Raw genomic sequence first — 8,191 nt, 5'->3', positions numbered from 1 at the left:
AGGGATTATGTGGCCTGATCTTGGGGCAAGCACAGGGATTTTTCTGTAGGGCAGGGCCTGGACATTGGAGCTCCTCAGGGGCGGGGCTTATCTGGTAGAACTCCTTAGGTGGGGATGGGGGTTGGCAAGCGGGGAGGGTTGGGGGGTGAGGGTGGGGAGGTTGGGGGCTGGCCACTTGTGTGCCTCAAGGGGTCAGGCCCTGTCGTCAGAGTAGTCTAGGAGCCAGGGGTGGGATTTATAAGAAGTCTGTGAGCATGGCAGAGAAAGCCTTCCTGCAGCATGAACAGCCAACGCTGACCCCTCTCTCCGTGTGGGGAGGGGATCTCTGCCTGTATCCCCAGCTACCCTGCTGTACCATCTGGTCAGTCGATCTTCTCTTTCCCCGAGAAGGTAGCAGGGGCTGGAGGTGGGGGGACAAGGGTGTCTGACCCTAGCCCTCTGGGACTCTGAGGACACAGGCTAGTCTCAAAGAACGGAGGTCGTGCTATCAGCCTGGAGGCTCTGAGGCATCTGGAGCAACACCTGCCCAGGAGGCCAGTGGGCAGGCCGTAAAGGTCCAGCTTCCTCAGCTCAGGTTCCAGTGTTTGCAATGGGAACACGTTGCTACTACACTGAGGCCAAAGCTTGCTGAGTCCAGTTTGCAAAGATTAGCAAATTTCTGTCATGGAGAGCCCCAGGCTGCCACCATTGGGTGGGGCTCTGAGCAAATCCCTTACCCTCCTAAACCTTGGACTCCATCCATCAAATGTGTGCTGTTCTGGAGAGCTTGTAGGATAGGAGCGGGCTGACGTTAGTACACCCAAGGGGAAGGCTATTGAGCTCTGATGGTCCAGTACTTTGTGATGTGCACAAGGGGTGTGTGTGTGATGGGACCCCTGTGTGACCCCAGTTGGGGAAAGCATGGAATAGAAATAGCTGGTGACACCAACCCAGGTGTGCTCTGGACAGGTGGATCTGGTCTGTTTCATCTTTGGGATGAGGGAACGGAGGCAGTCCAGAGAAGGGAGCACCCTGCCTCAGTTCATCCCAGGCTTAGCCAGCCTAGCGACAGAAAGACCTTGGGACCCAGGCCCAGTCCTCAATTTTTACATGGGGATGAGTAGGACCAAATCCTCTAAGGGTCTCCACTCCCTTCTAGAACATTCCCAATCAGGGACAGCTCTGCCCATAATGGGCTAGTTTGAGTGGCTGGAAATCTCAGCTGGGATCCTGGCGTCTAGGGAAGGGCCGGGCTCTAAAAATAAACCTAGCCTCAGCCTGAGAGCGGCCAGCCTAGCCGGAGTCTGAGCACAGTGCCTGATACTCACACAGATGACAGTGGCCCCTGCCTGGCTGTGGAGCCCTGCTCTGGGGTAGTGGTCCCCTGGGGTGGGCTAGTGGCCGATGACCTCTAAGAATATCTGCCCCGGGCTCCGAACACCCCCACAAGCACCTGCATTCATGTAACCGAGATGGGCATGCCTTGGGAGGGTGGCCAGGGGCTGCTTTGAGGAAAGATGTGGCCTGGGCTTGGAAAGCCTGGAGTAGCTTAGACAGCCCGCCTGCCCCTTCTGCTGGACAGCAAGCGACCAGCTTCACGCACAGGTAAGGAGTGAGGGATTGCTCCCTCGGGAAGGGGGGCTGCCTGTGGCCCTGGCATGCAAGGGACTCGGGGGGGGGGGGTAGGAGTGACTTTTTATAGTTCCTATGTCCGCTCTAGCTGGGAAGAGAAGTATAAGGATCTGGCTGGCTCCGGGGGAGGGGGGCCATGTCCATGCCTGCTGAATAGCCTTTCTGTCTTTCACGACTTCTGGCCACCACCCAAACATCACAGTCTTGCCCCCTCCTGAGGATGTGTGGCTGGTGTGGCCGTGAAATTTCAGAAGAGATGCTGTACTGGGTGGCAAGTAGCCTGGGCCTTTGGGAGGAGAAGGGTGGCTCCTTCTCGTTCTGAGGGGTGAGTGGGGCAAGTCTGGCTGAGGAACTGCTGGGGCACGGGGGACAGTTACTGATCCCCAAAGTGATGGAGGCCGTTCTGGGCCTGAGTCTCTGGTTTTCTGACTCTGTAGCTGTTTTCAAGGCTCACCAGGAGGAGCCCGTTTCGGTGGGGTCTGCTCTGGGTGCTAAGCCAGCTCCAAGGGGGCTGGTGGGAAAGCGTACGACCTGTCAAGCATTGGGAGCTCAGAAGGGCTGTCGGCTTGGACTTTCTGCCTCCCTGGCTTTCTGTGCCTTGTCCCCGGACACACAGCATCTTCCCCCGATGGTGAGGCCATTAGTGTTGATGGGCTTTGTGGTGTGCGGGTGCCGTGGGGCAGGCCTGAGGGGCCTGGGATGATACTCAGTGGAATTTGGAGAGGGAGGAATGAGCTGGGATGGTTCTCCTTGCTACGGAAGAGCTGGCAATTGCCGTAGCCGGTTCCCGTCAGGCTGGTGAGACAGGAGTGACAGTGTGGGGCCTTTCAGGAGTGTTTGGCGCATGGATGTGCCGTCAAGAAGGGACGTGGGCCTGGCAGGGAGGCATGCCACAGGGTCAGCTGAGAAATGTCAAGCAGTCCACACTGGGACCGGGCTGGGGGCTGGGGGGCTGGGGCAGAGGGTAGGGCTGGGCCCATGGCTCCTGCTGGAAGTACCCAGGACTCCATGCCCCACCCACACCTCCCTTGCTGCCCTCTCACAGTCATATAAGGGTGGGCTCCTGCTATCTCTTCTCTGGCTTGTTCTGGACAATCTGCTTAGGGGCCCTGCCCTCTGTCTCTATCCCGGTCCACCTTCCCTGACTCCCAGGTTCCACACAACTCCCAGTCTCTGTATGTGACCTGTGTGACCAGGACCAGGTGATTTTCATCTTAGCTAAAATCCCAGCATGGGCTTGCTCCTGGGGTCGGCACACCTTGGCTCTGTGAACTTGACAAAGCCCTTGGTCCCTCAGCGACGCCATCTTCTCATCAATGAAGATGGAGTGAGGCTCCCTTCTAATCAAGGAGCCAGAGGATTAGCAGTTCAGGTACAGGAAACAGGAAGGAGAGCGACGTGGGGTCATGCCCAGGGAGGAGCAGGCTTTGTACATTACAGTCTTCTATTATTTTGGATTTTTTTTTTTTAAATTTTAGATGTGATCTGACTCTGTAACCCCGACTGCACCAGAACTTGTGATGTAGCTCAGGCTGGCTTTGAACTTCTGGTAATCCTCTTGCCTCAGCTGCTGCAGGGATGGCTCCTGTCTTCTGATTAAATTCTGTGCCACCAGGGCCAGCATTTCTCGGCACAACACAGGCCTACAGCAAAGCCTGGTGAGCATGCACGTTGACATGCTCAGGGTATGTGTACATGAGTACTCACACACGGGCTAGGCCCTGGGCCTCGTCTCCTTGGCTCCAACCTTCACACCAAACTCACCTGGTCAGGATGATGGCCTGGAAGCAGCTCCTCTCCCTGACCCTCACTTGTGCTGCTTCTGCCCTTAGGAGTCAGCCAGTACTCTGTGCAGATGTTGGTCCACAGCCCTGCACAACTCCTTTCTATGGGAGAATATTCATGTTGAGGCCCAGTCTGGAAACCATTGCCAGTTTATTAACCACTGGGTCTCTATCCTGGGAACAGTGGCTTTATGTTGGCCATGTGGTTTCCAATCTAATGCAGCCTTCTCTTGGTGCCTCTGAGTCTAGCCTGTTCTCCAAGGGTGCTCTTATACCTGCCTGGGGCTGGATGGAGTTCTGTGTCCATAGTTTTCCATGGAGGCGGAGGAGTCAGTGATAGCATGGCGTCAAAAGGGCCCAGGCCATGGTCAGGCAGGCTTTGTAAAGGATGCCTGGAAACCAAAGCAAGGTCCTAGAGTAGCATTGGCAGCCTGCTTATCCCTTATGGATTGAGAGGATGTTTAACTGGTCCTTTCTGGTGAAAAATAATCTGATTCCATTCACACTCCAGTGTGAGCACACCAGATCCAAATGCTGCTGTGCGTGCTGCCTTTGAAGAGAACTTGGGGTCGGGGCATCAGCTACCCAGCTGGTGGTACAGAGGGTGAATTCTGCCCATAAGTGTGCCATGGTTCACTACTGCACCATTCATTCATATTAACTGCCCACCAGGGAGGAAAGAACCTTCCTTTAGTCCACATGCATCTCCACTATATTGATCAGCTTTTCAGGCAGCAGTGCTGTGTAACAAGCATCCCCTGAGGCTCACAGAAGCATACCCAGCTTCTTCTCACTCCTTCTCACTATGGTGTGGCTGTCTTGGTCAGGGATGCTGGCCTTTCAGCCAGTCTGGGGCCTATGCCTCTCTTGGTAATGGCAGAGAGGCCAAAGCAAACTCCACTAGCCCACTGAAGTCTTGCCTGTTCACAGCGCTCACTCACAGGGCTGCAGCCCAGGCCACAGAGTTCCTTTGCTCTCCTGGACACCCTGCAAGGTCAAAGGTTAGAGAAAGGGGAGAACAGACAGAAAGGACCCTGTCCTCCACACACACCTTCATCTTCTTCCGCTCTCTGGTTCATCTGCCCACCTCTGTCTTTGCCATGACTCCTCGAAGGCAGGCCCACCCATGCCGCTTTTCCCATGGTGGTGGGGGAGGGGCGGTCAGAGCAGAGGAGGTGTCTTAAGCTGTGGATGCAGAGGTCAGCAAACGTGACGGTTAATATCAGCAGCTCATCAGGATCATCAGAATCACCTAGGAGACAAGCCACTAGGCATGCCTGTGAGAGAGTTTCTAGACTAGGTGGTCTAAGGAGGGAAGACCCCCCTGTGAACAATGGGCGGTGTCATGTGGTGGTCGGGGTCCTGGGCTGCTGAGCACCAGCATCCCCCCCTCACTGCTTCTGACTGTGGATGCCGTGTGAGCAGCTGCCATTCATGTACTTGTCACCATGCCTTCCCCGCCATGATGGACTGTGCCCTGCAACTGTGACCCAAATAATTGTCCCCTTCCTTACTTCTACAATGAGCAAAGTCAAGTTCAGAGACACCACCAGGCGGAAACATTCCTCCAAGTGCCCAAGATGAGCGATGGAGACCAGCAAGCATCTGAGGACCCTGGAGAGGACAGGAGACTCTTCCCAAGGAGGGGTCCCCAAAATGGCAAGTTGCCTGGGTCTCAGCAGGCAGAAGAGGGGACCTGAAATGAACTGGAAGGCTATCTGTAATCTGTTTGTCTTGCTGCTTCAGGCTGAGCAAGCCTATCTCTCTCCAGTATGGACCGTACAGAGGGGCCACTCTGGGACCCCATCAGAGACTGTGCCACTCACTGGACTTGCTCCCTCAGAACGGCTATGAGCCCTCTGGCTCCAGGCCTGGATCCAGTGCCAGGACCCTGTGATGCCGATCCTGGAACTGGAATTGCCCCCACCCCACCCCCTCTTTAATTGTTCATGCCAGTGCAGCCTCGGAGGCAGAGACTGGGCTCTGGAGAGCCAGCCAGCCAGAGTAAAGAGAGACCCGGAGTTGTAAAGGTCACTCAACAGCACCGCTTTACATTCATCGGCAACATAGAGAATCCATGGCTCAGTGTCCTTAATCGACGAAGGTGTGTTTAAATGCCAGCCGGTGCAGACAGCTAAGAAAACTGAACTTATTTCTTCTGGCTAAATCCCACCCCACCCCACCCCCCGCATCCCCATCAAGACCTCACTGGACATGAATCTAAGACCAAGGCATTTGTGTGAGATGTCTCCTCCTCACACAAGCCTTCTGCAGAGACCCAAGAGGTAGGAGTCCAGGGTGCTTGTGTCTGGTGAGAGTATTCTTGGCATGTCTACAGCACCCCAGAGGCTCTGTTTACCCACATGTGGAATGGACTGATGCTCTTTGCTGGGGACCATTCTCCAAGAGGGCAGAGAGAGAGTTAAGAAGTGGAGACTCTGGGAGTGAAGATGTGAGCAACAGGGCCAGTGGGGACAAGGCTGGGTGAGGGGGGGAATATGGAAGGTGTGCCTTGGGGGCACAGAGAGAGAAGGGACAGGAACTTGGTCACTTCACATCTGTAGTAACTGTGTGTTCAGGAAGGGGGGGACTCTGGAGCCAGGTCTGGGCATAGCCCTTGACTGCTGCTTGTCACCATGAGAGATAGTGGTCACTACCTCTCAGTGCCTCATGGCTGCAGCACCTCTGTCTCTACTCAAAGTGAACTTTCAGAACAGGAGTTGTGGATTAGTTAGGAATGTGCTTGCCTGGCGTGCATGAAGCCCTGGGCACGATCCCAGCACTCTGGAGGTAAAGGCAAGAGGATCAGAAGTTCAAGGCCATCCTCAGCTGCAAAGTAAGTCTCAACGACAACACAGAGTTTTCCTTGGCACTCAGGAAACCTTTCCTGGTCCTTTCACAGCAGCTTCTGGGGGAAGGCCAGCCTTGGGTGGGCCTTGGATGGGCATGCCTTCACTTTGGGTACAGTGAACTGCCATGTGAAGAACCTGAGCTTCCTTTGATAGGCTTTCAAATACCATCTCTTCTAAGTGAATGCCCTGCTTGTGGGATGGTGTGGGGCCAGCTTCTCCATGTGAGAACCACACCCTGAACTCTTGGTTAGAGATAATATGGCAACTCCTGGCTGAGCCTATGTCTTCTAGGAAGTCCATCTGACTCTGGAGCAATAGACAGTTGGAGGGGCAAAGGGCCCAGGGGATTCATTCCTGGGTCTCCCTCCTCCCTTCCCAGCCTTCCCTTGGCTCTGCCTTAGACACACCCCCTGAACTGTACCAGGGGAACAGGAGGGCTGACAGGAGCCAGCAAACTTGTGTGGGCAGATGGGTCACCTGGGGTCCTCTTGAGGTACCTCTGAGTTCCTGGAGATTGCAGATGGCCCCTGTGTGCCTGCCTCTCCGCTGACCCCTCTCCCTCATCTCCCTCTCTCATCCCGAGTGGCCTCTTCAGCAATTCAAATGCAGGGCATGTTTTCCCTTCTTGATTTGAAATGTGGATGAGTGGGGCATTTTCTCTTCTCCTGTCTCACAAATGTGCAATAAAAGCCACTCACCCGAGCTAACTGAGTCATCCTCCAGCCCTCCCTGAGAGGCCTCTGGCCCTCCATCGTTTACGCCAATCCTCTCCAGCAAGAGGTACTTAATGCTGGGAACCTGCCCTGTAGGGTCTGGAGGTCCTGCTCCAGTTTTTCCTTGTCACCGGATGATGATGGGGCTGGTGATGGCGGTGCTGGTCACACAATGCTTATCTTTCTTACCCCTTCCAGAGCCCCATAGCTCAGCCTCTGGAGCGCAGACCTCCCTTCACCTCCCTCCTGTGGAGCCCTGCCCTGGTACAAGGGAGAAGAAGGACTGTTAGGGTCTCAGACACAGGCGACGCAGTCAGGTCTCGGGGTCCTGCTGGCCAATCTCTTTGCCTAGCTGCTTCCTTCCAGAATGCACCATCTGTCCTTTCCCCTTCTGAAGAGGACCAAGGATGAAAGGACCTTGCTGGCCACTTAATGTGTAGCAATAACTACAGGGACCCAGCGTGTGCTGTGCTGACCCAGAAAGGGCAGCCCGTACCTGGATACTTCAAAGCCTTGTCCTTCATCTCCCTCTCCTGTAGAGTTCCTTGACCCTTCCATTCCCCCCCCCCTCTTCTCCTTGTTCCAAGGACACCTGTCTTTTTGGTAAATAATTAGTCCCCATTCAACCATTGCCCGAGGGTAGGAGCAGTGGCTGATGGGGACTTCAGCATGGAACCTGGTGAGGAGGTAGCCTGAGCTCCCATGAACCCCAGCAGCACAATGCTCCCAGCACAGAAGCCCTGATCATCAACCTTCTCCTAGGCAGGATCTGTCCACACACTCATGTTGCCCCTCCAATCCCAGGACAGTCCTGAGGTCAGCTGGTCCCTGGATCTCTGAGACACAGAATTCGAAGATAAGCTTGACTGAACCAAGGGAAAAGACAGAGCCGGGTCCGTTCTGGATCCTTCCTCACTGTGGCTGTTTCTCCTCTGTAGTCGGTGAAGTAGAGAGAAAGCTAGAAAAATCGTTGGGGAGGGCTGAGGTGGTATTTAAATGATATGCAAATGTGTCTGAGATACGCAAGAGGGCCTGAGATAGCTGCTAGAAGTGGGTAGTATGTATGTATGTACGTATGTATGTATGTATGTATGTATGTATGTATGTATGTATGTGTGTATGTGTGCATCTATCTATCTACCTACCTACCTACCTACCTATCTATCTACCTACCTACCTATCTATCGATCGATCTATCTATCATCTATTTATCGATCTACCTACCTATCTA

At 54.5% G+C, this 8,191-nt stretch overlaps 1 protein-coding gene across 1 annotated transcript in view; it reads left to right on the top strand.

Annotated features, from left to right (window-relative positions):
• Positions 1-1,361: 1,361 nt before the first annotated feature.
• The window catches only part of Shisal1 (shisa like 1), a 115,384-nt gene continuing 108,554 nt past the window's right edge, over positions 1,362-8,191 (top strand). The window contains exon 1 of the mRNA XM_052748517.1: positions 1,362-1,584. The gene's annotated coding sequence lies outside the window, so the exon portion shown is untranslated. The remainder of the gene's footprint in view (positions 1,585-8,191) is intronic.

This window comes from Peromyscus californicus, unplaced genomic scaffold, assembly GCF_007827085.1.
Source record: "Peromyscus californicus insignis strain IS unplaced genomic scaffold, ASM782708v3 Scaffold_20__1_contigs__length_68692818, whole genome shotgun sequence".
Lineage (NCBI taxonomy): Eukaryota > Metazoa > Chordata > Mammalia > Rodentia > Cricetidae > Peromyscus > Peromyscus californicus.
Note: the sequence above shows the minus strand (reverse complement) of the source record. Positions and strands in the feature narration are given on the sequence as shown.